Source organism: Hibiscus syriacus, unplaced genomic scaffold (assembly GCF_006381635.1).
Source record: "Hibiscus syriacus cultivar Baekdansim isolate YM2019G1 unplaced genomic scaffold, ASM638163v2 tig00110160_pilon, whole genome shotgun sequence".
NCBI classification, from domain to species: Eukaryota; Viridiplantae; Streptophyta; class Magnoliopsida; order Malvales; family Malvaceae; genus Hibiscus; species Hibiscus syriacus.
In genome coordinates this window covers 5,660,635-5,674,013 of record NW_024062608.1, presented here as the reverse complement: position 1 = coordinate 5,674,013, position 13,379 = coordinate 5,660,635, and the positions used below count along the sequence as shown (strand labels likewise).

General features: G+C 34.0%; 1 pseudogene; it reads right to left on the bottom strand.

Annotated features, from left to right (window-relative positions):
- Positions 1 to 4,134: 4,134 nt before the first annotated feature.
- LOC120216440 lies at positions 4,135 to 9,865 on the bottom strand (annotated as a pseudogene).
- Between the last annotated feature and the right edge of the window lie 3,514 nt (positions 9,866 to 13,379).

Genomic DNA, 13,379 nt, shown 5'->3' with positions numbered 1-13,379 from the left:
TTTTGAACTCGAAACATTTTCAAACTTTACTCGAACCTAAACCATAAATACACAAAAACCTTATGTTCTATTTTAAAAGACGCATATAAATTAATATTACTAATAATTTAATTTAAAAATTAAAATTTTAATAATATTATTTTTTTGAGTTATTCATGAGTTTTTCGAATCAGAATCAAATAGCTCATATCAGTCATATCAGCTTAAGAATTTAGTCGAGTTCGAACTCAAATCGAATCTAACTACATGTTTATCGAATTGAATTCAAGTAACTTACTGTCTATTTAGTCTCAATTACAGTCGTACCTATGCATACCATTCCATAGTCACAGTGCATTTAGGATAAAAACACCTTTTAAATGTCTTCTGGTTCTGGGATGATGTCTATGTGGCCCCGTTTGGTTTACGGAATATTTCATTATTGGGAGGAATGTTTTTTCCGGGTTAAAGATATCCACGTTTGGATGAACCACATTCCCAAGTGCCAGTAAAAAATGAATACCAACAGTGGTATTTTTTTCTGTTTTCCAGGGAATATTAATCCCCATCTCCCTTAGGTATTTGATTATTCCCGTCCTCTGTTGGCTAAAATACCCTCTCCCGTAAGCTTGCTTCTGCGAAGGAACTTTGAGCTCTTTGAAGCCTAATGCAAAAGCAAAAATGTCGAACTCAAATGCCCCAGAGTGAGTGATACGAGGATGAATCGGAGTTGGAAAAGAAAGTGTTTGGAGAGGAGGGGAAGGGGGAAAAGGCTGTAGATATTATAAACGTGGAGGAGCTGAAGAAATTAGCCAAGAATAAGATGGAACTTGGGGGAAGATTGATGTGCCAGTACGCTAAAGATTATGAATCATCGAAAGGAATGTCTGGGAATATGAAGATGGTTTTGGCTAGTCAGATCAGGGACGATGAAGTTTTTATCTTTTCATTCTTGGTTGCGGATAATCCTGTTGCTAATTTGAAGTAGCTTGATGGGCTTTGGGTATGATTTTCATGTTTTGATGTTGTTAAGTTTTAAGGAGTTGGGAAAGTTATGATTGTTGAGCTTATGGTTTTAATACATTTCATCTATGGTTGCGGTGTTTTAACCTATTGGCTATTACTGAATTTATGCTCATTGATGATCTTTTAGTTGCGTTCACTTGCAATATAGGGGAGCAATTATGCTTTTACTTGCTGTTTTTTATAAAAAAAATAGTATGCTTGAATTTGATATGTGGCAATGGGTTAGTTTTACATGTTGAATGTTGTTCGTTCGAAATCTTTTCATGAGTTTATTTGAATAATGTACAAATGTCAAAATGTTGATCTACTCAAATATTATTATATGCATTTTATTAAATTGTCCCTGGATATTTCCTCCTATTGTTGAATTGCTATGTTCAAATTGCAGGGTTAGTAACATCAAAAGTAGGAAAGCGGTATGCATTTACTGGATTCGAACTTTAAAAGAAAATTTTATTTCCAAGTGAGTACTCTCGCTCTCCCTACCTTTCACTGTTTTCTTTATAAAGTATTTCTTTCTTATTGAGTTTCTTTTCAATCTCATTTCATGTAGTTCATATGCTACATTAGGATAGAGCGAAAGTTATTGGTAAATAGTGGCTAAGGTAGGGGTATAAGAGCTTTTGTGCCCAAGATTGGTAACCTCCCATCTATAGTAGTTGTATAGTGGGCGTTAAAGTTATGACATTACAGACACGAATCCCTGCTATGCACTTCTAGAAGATATCTAGATTTAGTTGGTCTGGAGTTTTCCCAAAATCTAAGGTGGGAAGTGTATATTGACATAGTTTGATGGTTTTTTTCAATTGTTGCACATTTCAATTTTACAGGTTATTGTCTGATCGAAAGCTGAAAACACTCTACAACGTCCTGCGAACGAGCTTCCAGAGACAAAAGATGGCTATTCTCTTCTTTTCTAGTATTGGGAGGACTGCTTGAAGCAGAGGTATGTTTGACCTTTTCCCCCTTGTGGCAGTTGTGTGGCATTTGTAAGCTTCCAAAGTTGGTCACTTTGTTAAATTTAATGAGGATGGTCCTTGGAGCCATAATAAATTAGTTTAGGCATTTGTGTGATTTATTATTCAAAATGACCAAACCATCCAAAGTATAGCTCAAAACTAAACTAATTTAATTTTCAAACTCAAAAGTTGTACCAATGACTGTAACAAACCTGAATAAATCTATTGTCGTACTGAAATGATTTGAAAACAATAATCCAAAGGTAGTATAACTTGAGTTTTCTTCAACTTTTTCAGGTATGAGCGTTTTGTCAATGCAGTTGAGGAGGCATAGAGAGATATGTTACTGGCTTGAAAGATAAAGGCACTAAAGGTTAGTCTTATCTGCTAAGTACTAACCTATGCACTACTTGTGAATTGTGATCATTAGCAGATCTCACTTTTTGTGGAAGATTGACTACGAGGAGTCTTTGTATAAGTTGTGCAATTATTGAAGCTTTTGATCTTTTTGTGAAGGCTTTTTGGGAATTCCCATTTTACATGGTAGTTTAAGCTTACTTGATGCATCTGAATTTAGTGAATTGAAAATAGATCATAGGTCAATCTAGAGTATCTTGATCTGTTTTGCAAGGTCAAGGATTACTTTAGGGATGAAATTCATATCCTAAAATGAGTAATTGGAAATGTTTATTGTACTTCAGTTCTTGTTTACGTTAGGTATATTACAAATGTCTAACTTTATATTTTCCAGACCATGTATGCACTGCTAAACACAAACCGGAGCAAGAACGTAAGCTACTATCTTCTCTAGTTAACAAAGTAGTTGGTATTAAATTACTTGAACACTAGTTTTTTCCATCTATTGAGCCTATGCACAGTAACGGCTTTTAAGCGGTAATTTGTTTCATCGTATTCTGGTTATATACAGCTTGGAGAACCTTAAAGTAAGAGTGCATCAAATACAGACTTTTGTTTATCAAACCTTCTCATATTCTAGAACCGCTTCAACTCAAAAGGAGGTTTACCTCGGTGCTTTAGGTGTTGGTTTTGAGTTATATAAAGGTTGAGAAATTAGTCCTGGATTTTAACTTTGGGTAACAAGCAAGGGCCATTTTAGACTCCAACAAAGAAAACTGAATTTGATGGAAAATTGTAGGACGAGTAGTTTTTAACTTGTATGTATAGTTGATCAATTCTATGTACTTTTGACATCTTCAAGTAATAGATGGCAAGCCTCATAATAAGGCTAGAAAACAATGCATAGATAATTATTAAAATTACATTAATTTGTTAAATGCGTAAGTAATACATAAATATTAATTATGTTCCAAAAGAAATACATAAAAATTAATTTATAATTTATATAATATATAATTTTGATTTTTGTTTAATTAGATGATATATTATCTAATAATCACTTTAATTAAGTTTTGATTTTTTTTAGATAATTATTAAAATTACACATTAATTTGTTAAATGCGTAAGTAATACATAAATATTAATTATGTTCCAAAAGAAATACATAAAAATAATTTATAATTTTATATAATATATATATTTTGATTTTTGTTTAATTGTATATATAAAATTTTAAGTTAATTATACACATTTAAAAGTAAATGCATTCATTTATAATAAAGTCATCTTTGTACATTTTGGTGGAGTAAAATGATTCATCTATTAAAATGTTCATATGTTTATTTAGTTAAATGTTAATATAAATTTTAATATTTTTAGATAAATTATGTAAAATTAATATTATTTAAAATTAAAATATACATAATATATTTACTATTTTATTTACCCATTTATCTTTTAAATTTTATAAAAAAATTATACATAATTTTATTAAAAAGTATATATAAAAATAATAAATAATATATTCTCGATAAATTTATGTAAATATTTTCATTTAAATATAAGAATTCCAATTGTTAAAAATATAAAACAAGTACAATTTCACTAAGAATTTTAAATACAGATTTGGAAGAGAGATTTGCAACCCCTTTCAATTGAGGATCAAACAGGAAATACTGTCAGTCAAATAATCAATGGGATGCTAGTCACAATCACTTTACATGAAAATTTTCAAGATAAGAACAAATCCGATAACTACCCAAATCACACAAGTAAATATATATATAATATGAAGTTAAAAAAAACAATGTGGTCAAGGAATGACAAAATGAATTCCAAGACGAATGTACAAAACTTCAAGGGGAAATTGAACAGAGATCCTCGTATACTTGTCTGATGTTAGGTCTCTCATTTACAGGAAGAATACACCTCAGTGATATGGCAAGCAAATCATCCATTGCTTTTGTGTGTTCTTCTCCACTAGCTATGTCTCTGTCAATACAGTCCATTCCCCGTCCTTCTTGGTCGCATAACCGAACCCAATCCGTCAGATCTACTGCTCCCGATTGCCCCGATATTATGTCACTGGCACTTCTTCTTGTTAACAATTCCATCAGGATCACTCCCTAATGCATAGACGTCAGCCTTAAATGATGGGAATGGTTTAGATGTGGAATTAAGTTCAGGAGCACAATATCCAAGGGCTCCCAAATTCAATATCTGCTCAGCAATTCCAGTTGACGTCATTAGCCAGTGCAGACAATAGTCGGTAAGGAAACATGTAATCACGGTCAGCAAGGAGTATGTTTGTCGGCTTTAGGTTTCCATGAGGCCGGCCTCCATCATGTAGGTATAACAGACACTGAGCAACTTCCACGGCAACTTTCAGTCTTTGGCTGAAAGATAACGGTGAGTACCTCCGAGGAGTACTTTCTGCATTGACATACATATATATATATAGGCTGATTAAATGAAAACATAAAAGGCAGAATCTCAATCAATTTCAGAACTCCCAAACCATTACTGATATACATTTGCCATTCTTTTCAACCCTTGCTGCCAGGGATGGACTGAGGGGGCGGGTAGGGGCAGTCGCCACCTAAAAATTTAAAATTATTACATATTTTAATTTTTTTTCTATGTATTTTCTATTGAAATCTGTTTTCACCCCTGAAATTTTATAAATCCATCCCCTTCTAAAATTTTAGAGGTTTGTCCCTCTAGCATAAAATCCTGTCTGTCCCTGCTTACTGCCATTCTTAATTTACAACAATCAACACGGATGAATAATGACACCACAAATACTCTTGTCAACTTTCAGTTCCATCTTTTGCAAGGAAGAAAAGCAAAAGACGTAGTCACTGGGAGGGTGAAAGAAGTGGAATCTAGGTTCAGCCACGGTACAATAGCCTGAACTCTAAACCATTATTGTTATGTTTATGGTCCTCTTAAATTACTGCAATCATTTCTTGTTTACGGCCATGGTGTTTGGCTTTCAAGTTTAGTTAACTGATTCAGACACTAATCAGGGTGGTAAAGTCACATTAGTAATTGTGAACACTGTTGATTATATTGTGATATTAGAAATTATTGCACTACTCAATTTCACTTGACACTGATCTAATAATTAGGTCTCCAAGTAGGTCAAAATCCAGTCAAGCATCAAAGCATCACCTATGTCACATGGAACAAGTTAAAAACATTCACAAGTGACCTTGTACGCCTAGGCATGAATGTTATCCAGTTTAATTTCACCACCATTTGATGGTAATAATGCCATAGGTAGAGTAAAAACACTTCAATTCTGTTTCTAGGTGCTGCTACATATTTAAGGAAATGGGGAGGAAGAGACTTGGCTTCCAAATTTCCATAACATGAATGCAAAATACACCACAGACACAGACCATATTATATATGCGAGAACACTCCTACCAAAGTTATGGTAGGAAAGCACTGAGCAAATATCCCAAGCAGGGGCGAATCCAGGTATTTTTAAGAGAAGCGAGGGGGGGGGGCAGAACGAAACCATAAATTTTGGGGGACCAACGTGTATGCATTGTCCCCCAAGGTAGTAGCTAAGAAAAAAAAAAGCACCAAGAGCAACCAACAATATAACATGCAATCAATCACACACAGTGGCGGATGCAAAGCATATCTTGGGTGGGCATGTGTCCACCCTGGAATCCGAATTTTTTTATATTAGTTGTCCATTTTACTATAGGTGCCCACCCTGAAATTTTAATTATGCCCACCCCATACAAAAAAATTCAATAATTAATGTGTACCCACCCTCAAAACATTTCTAGATAATAGAAAAAGCAATGGCGAACAAGAACATATAAATCATATGTGATAAGATGACATTAAAGATTTCAAGGATAACTAGGAAAAAACGTTAAGGTTTATTTAAATAATCACAAACATAAAGGAAAACAGAAGTATTAAGAGCTCTTACCATAGAGATGCAACGCCAAACTATCACACTGGATATAATCTGATAGAAGAAGCTCTTGTTCCCTTGGCCCCCAATAGTATGCTCGGACTGGAACAAAGTTAGGATGCCTCACAGACCCTATCTTTTTAACTTCCTTAGCAAATTCTTTCTTATGTTTAACCAGTCCCACACGCAACCACTTCACAGTCAACATATGTCCATTACTTAGAGTAGCTTTATACAGAGTTCCATGGCTGCCTCTTCCAAGAACTTCTGCTGGAGCTCGAGATAACTCCTCATAGTGAATGTTAATGAAGTATCAAGGAAGAACAATTCTCCAGCCAAACGATCCGGTGAGTAAACATCCAATGTCACAGGCCGTTCACATGTTTCAGTAAAATGTGGTGATGATGCTAATGGAGCCTGGGGAGATTTCCTCCCAGATGATACTGGCTCGTTATCCAGTAGATTAGGATTCAAAGATGCGGAAGAGGTAGTCACTCTCTCAGCCGCACCACACTCAACAACTTCAGGAACAATTCTTGCTTTCTAGACAGTGAACTAGAATATGAAGTAAGCAAGTGATCATTTGAAAAACTTAATGAAGTTTGTGGTGCCTGAACATTTGAGTGGAACTTGAAATGGGAGGGTTGTGCAAGCACGCCTGACTTTGCATCGGCTACAGTAGTGGGTCACTAAATCCACGTCTCCCACGAAATTCTTTGATTTGTGTTTGGCGAAATGCCAATAATACAAAACAATCATTATAGCTGCTACAACAGAGGCAACAATAATGCTACTCTAATATTGCCCCAGGAATTATGATGTCTCACTTCACCAAGGGTATAGCTTGAGTCGAGTCTGTTGATGGCATGCCCTTAGAGAAATTAGCAATGAGTTTCCTGGAGAAAATGAAGACCTAGGGAAGCCTCTTAAATTTTCTGGAATAGGACCCGACAGATCATTATGGGACACATTAAATTCACTAAGGCTGGTTGAAAGCTTATCAGGGAGTTCACCCTTGAAGTTGTTTCTCGATAAATTAAGGTATTCCAAATTACTAAGCTTGCTTAATTCACGTGGCAGCTGGCCTGATAATTCGTTGCCTGCAAGATTCAGCAGTTTGAGCTTAGCTATGTTACCAATCTCTGAAGGCAAACACCTGTTAAGGAATTATCGGACAGATCAACTGACTCCATCTGAGGATAAGTTGGCATTACAAGTAATTCCTTAACACTAGAGGCTTGAAGTGGAATTGGTCCAGTGAAATGATTTCTGGAAAGATTAAGGCTTTTCAGTGTTGTAGAAGTGAAGAAGCTGCCAGGAATATGCCACTGAGTTGATTGAAACTGAGTTCAACAACAGATAATCTCGGAGATGTATCCAATAGAGAAGGCAAGGCACCAACAAGGAATTATTCCTAAGATTAATGTGTTTAAATCCTCAAAGTGAAACAAATTTAACATGCTTCCTGACAACTTGTTTGAACTCAAATCAAGATCCACCAAAGAGGCTTCCCAATTCACTATAACAGCTATGTCACCGGATATCATGTTGCTACTCAGATCGACCACTTCACAGCTAATTAGAGAAGATGGCAAATCACCAGAGCTGATTAGAAGAAAGATTCAGAACCTTCAAAGTTGTAGAATTAATTATACGAATTGAACCTGTACAGATTTTGATAGATATAACTCAGTGACAGTCAAATGTAAACAGAAGAAAATTAAGTGCATAATTAGTTGATAATAAAATAAAAATAAATAAAAACAACATATAGAAGTCAAGGATATAACCTTGACATAGCAAATGTGTTCAGCTTCATATTTATGTAAGATACTGATAATAATCAACTCCCCCCCCCCCAAATAAAACACACACACATTGTGTTCATATTTGATTAATCTGGAGTGATTACAAGGTAGTATATATTCGAAAGACTCTCAACCATTTGAAATGAATGCTCAAACCCGGGACCTCTAGGGATAATGATCATCCCTTAACCACAAAGGTCGCTTGGTTCATGCCACATTGTGTTCATTAAAATGATGAATTAAGTGAACATATTCACTTGGCAAACTATTTCCTCTCTTTGCAACTTATTGCCCTAAAAACATTTACAATCGGATCAAGGACGAATTCCGCTAAAATCAACAACACCCCCAAAAAATACTTCAGATTCACACATTTATAGTAAATTACAAGTTAGAAAACTATTAAGTAAACAACTATTGTAAACCATAAAGACCGAAGGGAAAAAGATAAAGACGTGCATGTTGAACTAACATTGCGTTCAAGTGAAAATCAGTACAAAATGAAAATTGGCATTGATTTCTAACATCAAAGTCTAAGGATAAATAACACTATCTATTTTTAGAATCCAAGAAATAGACACATATTTAGCCTGAAAATTAGTAGCCTGTACACTAAGTATTCCAACTTCATTATCAAAATACTGAAATAAAGAGAAAAATGAAAAGTCAATACCCGTGAATCCATTGCGACTGAGATCCAACTCCTCCAACGAGACAAAACCCTCTAACAACTCCACTGGAACCGGTCCGAAGAGCTGATTTTTACCTAATCTCAAAACCCGCAAACCCGGCAATGACCGGAAACTTGGTAACTCCCCAGCAATAGAATTATCACCCAAATCCAAAACCTCCAGATTCTTAAACAACCCAATCGCTTCCTCTTTCAAGAACCCACCATTCAATTGGTTATGACTCAAGTTCACATAACGGACTGTATTAGCTAGACTGGACACAGTCTCAACGGACACATGCAAACCCCCGTATAACCCGTTATGACTCAAATCAACGTGTTCAACGTTCCTTAACTCACTGAGCAGCTCGCCTATATCGCCTCGAAGCGCATTGTTATGTAAATCTAGCACCCTTAGTTGCTGTAAATTTCGGAACCCGCCTGGTAACCAACCGTCGAACTTATTTACCGAAAAATTCAAATAATTTAACCCGTAAAGGTCCATGATCCGACCCGGGATGGGGCCGATGAACTGGTTATCAGATAGATCCAAGTATTGCAGCGAGGTTATGGTTCCCAATGCAGGTGCAACCCGACCCGTGAAACTGTTGCCTGACAATGAGAGGTTCTGGAGGTTCCTGAGAGGAGTGAGAGTGTGGAACTTGAGGTCGCCGACTAGACCAAGGCGATCTAAGTTTATGGAAACGATGAAACCGGAGCTGGGGTCGCGGGTCACGCCGGTCCAAGAAGTGATGTCGGGTCGGGTATCCGGATCCCATACCGAAAGCACCTTATCGAAAGGATCGTGCCTGATGCCTTTCTTGAACTCAAGCAAAGATCGGAGCTCCAACGGGTCAAACCCAGATGCAGAAGCCAACCCCGAAAACAACAGCAACAAAACAAAATAAAAAGAGGAAGCGAAAGAAACAGAGAGATTCATTTAATTCATTGAGTAGAAAATCCCAAACTAAAGAAAGAAAAACCCAGAAACTGGAGCTTTGTTGCTTGAGGAAAAAAGCTCGAGTTTGTTTAGTATACACTTCACTAAAATGAAATGGAAGAAAAGGAAAATCGTTGAAAATGGCGGTAGGAGGTAAAAGGTTGATTGTTGGTAGGGAAAGAGGAAGTATAGTGTGTAAAGGGTTAGCCAAACCCAAAATTGCCTTTGTTTTTTAGTGACAGCTTGCGAGTGAGAATTCTCTCTTATTTCGTTTCCATTTCTAAATGTATTTTCTTCAGCTTTTGCTACTGTACATATATAATCTTTACTTTACTTGCACTCAGTATTTAGGAGAGTCTAAAATTTGAACATACAGGATTCGAACCTCTATTATTATTTAAGAGACCTAGTAATGTAACATTAAAAATTAATTATAATTATAAATTTTATTGAAAAAGTTACTTTTTAGGTTGGATTTATAATTTTTATAATATTTTCGATTATAATCGAGATTATCATAAACTGTATAATTTTTTTATTATAAATTTTAATATTTCTATAATTTAACATTCTTGATTATAACAAAAATATTATATATTCATATAATTCTTAAAATTAAATATAATAATATTTTAAATTAAAAATCACCTTAATTTAACTTTAGATTAGTTATGGTATAACAAAATCATATATTCTTTACTGTCTCAATTTACAGATTTTTTTCTTAGTAAAATTCTTTTACATATGTTTCTGCTTTGTGATAATGTAAAATATTTTTTTCCAAAATATGTAAAAGAAGTTGTTTTTTAATCTACAAGCCGTTTAGGTTATTTATTAATCGAATCGAGTTTATTATATTTATATTTTCTTTTTATGTAAGTTGATATTTGAATTTATCATTTAATTTCATTTTTAGCACGAATAAAATTATCTCAGATTAAATGAATGAGTATTATTTCTAGAGGTCTCGAATTCAAGTATCAACGACTGCAGTATGAGTGATTGGATGTAGTATTTAAAGTAATCATCTTAGCTTAACAATTTTTTTATTAATCTAGGGTTCTTACAAGTGGTAGTATATGTTCTAAAGACTCTCAATCATTTGACAATTAACACTCAAATATGTTGTAGTCTCTGGTGATCGAATCTAGGACCTTAAAAATAACAATCATTTCTGTAACCAACGAGTTAATTTAGTTGGTGAAAAATATAACTTTTATAATATAATATCTTATAATTCCAACTTATAAGGATATATTTTTTATTATTGTATATCACTAACTCATTAGTGTTGAAATGGGATGCTATTAAATTTTAAACTTATTAAATTTGAATACCACATTAAAAATATTAGATTCAAATACCACATTAAATAAAAATATATTAATTAAATTACAGAAAATTAATAATAACATTTTTGTCTACTGTTCCTAATATTTTTACAGTTGTTTGTATTATTTGATTAAAATTCATAGTTGTAGAATATTGCGCGCGTATATAAATATAATTAAATGATTAATTATGTTACATGTATCATAAGTATTAAAAATTATAAAAAGTAAGACTAAATATCATTAGTTGTATTTATTATTGAACTCATCAAGTGATGTTAGTTGTAAAAGGCAATGTTGTTCTTTCTAAAAGTCTTGTGTTCGAGTAGTTGTTTTACATAGCGTTTGATTTTCAAGAAATAAAACTATTCTTATCTCGTTAGAGAGATTTTTACGAAAATAACAAATCTATCTTTTGAAAAATCACAATCACTCTAAACGACTTCCTTCAATGAATTCATATACGCTTATACTAATTCAATGTTTTATTTTTGATAACTTTACATGATTTAGTCTTAGTTTTATTTTTATATAAATTATGATTTGGTTCAACGTGCATGTCTCGTTTAGTTTTTTTACTTGTCGATGCATTTAGTAAAATAAAAATAAAAAAGCAAAAAATAAAATAACTAAGCCGACAACCAGCATTTTCAAATCCCAAATAACCCTGAAGCTTCCAACACCCATGCCATACCATTATCATCAAGCTTCACTGCAGTTCAGTTCCCCCTTTACCATAACAAAATCACCCAGTTTAAAGAGACCATGGAAATGAAGGATATAAACAAATATATTGTCTGAAATGAAATCAACAACAACTCAGCATTGGCTTGGAATAGGATGAAATCTTTTTCACAGTGTAAGGAGTGCTAGTAGTGATGCATATTGATCAATACATCTGCTAAAACACCAGATTTTGCCTTTAATCGGAAACACCACTAATCTTGCCTCATAATGTATGATAAATGTCAATAAAAATAACTTAAAAGACTTACATTCATACACTAATTAATTATTAAAAGGCTTAATGAAAAAATAATTGTTTAAATTACACCGTTCGTTCATTTTAGGTGTATAAAGTATTTTTTTGTTAACTACTTAATTTTTTTTAAGTGTTTGCGCCGTAACGGCTATTAAACAAATTCTAATGTGTGTTATTTTTATACATTTTTAAAAAAATTCCTGTCATCTTCTTCCTCTCCTCTTCTTTACCCTCGCTACTCTCCTTTCTTTTCTCACCTTCTTCTCCTCTTCCCTATTTCTCACACTTCTTCATGCATGTTCTCTCCTCCGACCATATATGATTGATGGATCCATGACGCCGAATGATTTCATCTCTATTAAGTTTTTAGTTACCTGTGACTTGGCTAATACTAAAATAACACATTGATGATCTAATTGGTAATTTTGTATTCAATGATTATATTAGAATCAATCTACATTTTAGTGACTAAATAGGCAGATTATCTTTTTCTTTTTTCTTTGAAGGATCCATTAGATGAAAGCAATCAAGTGGTAGTATACAAATACAAGTTGACATGGAAACAAGCCCACAAAGAAGAGACAAAAAAAAAAAAAAACCTAGAAATTACGGCATTGAGGTACATCCGTAAAGTAGGCACTGTGATTTAAAAGGAGGAATCAGGAGAACGTGATTGACAACGGGGAAGTACTAGTTTCCAGCGGTCAGATTTCTCGTTAAACAAAGGAAGGCTCCCATCAGCTCATCTGGAAAACAAACACGCAAACATCCAATGAAGGGTTGGTGGAAGGATCTCTAAGCTCCTTTTCATCGATTCGATGTTGAGGTTCCAGTTCAGAAATAAACTTAATAATGAATATACCCCGTTACAGGGCATGCCATCTAAAAATAAGCATCCACCTAACAACAATGGTAGTGGTCGTGTGACTCCGCCGCCAAAAAATTCCACCAAGGTTGTCGTTACAAGTCCAATGGCGACACCCCTCTCAAAATCGACATTGAAGTAGCAAGTCTCGCGGTAACGTTTGGTTCATGAAAAAAGATATTACCAAAGATTCAAAAGTATATTTTCACGTTTGATTCGTCATAATTCCATTCAAATGGTATTTATTACTAATAATAGTGCTTTTTTGGTACTTAATATGTTAGTATAGGATAACTTTAAAATTTAACTGATTAAAAATCTACAATTACCGAACGGAAGTGGATGGTAAGTGCTAAACGAGTGGGTCAATTATGAAGAGTTAGTGGACGGCTATCTGCTTTACAATAATGAATTTGAATGATTATAAAAGATGACATCAAGTGACTGACAGCTAATGAATATCAGGTTTAGCTAATGAGAAAATAATCTCAGTGACCAAAAATCTTATATAATACACGATTT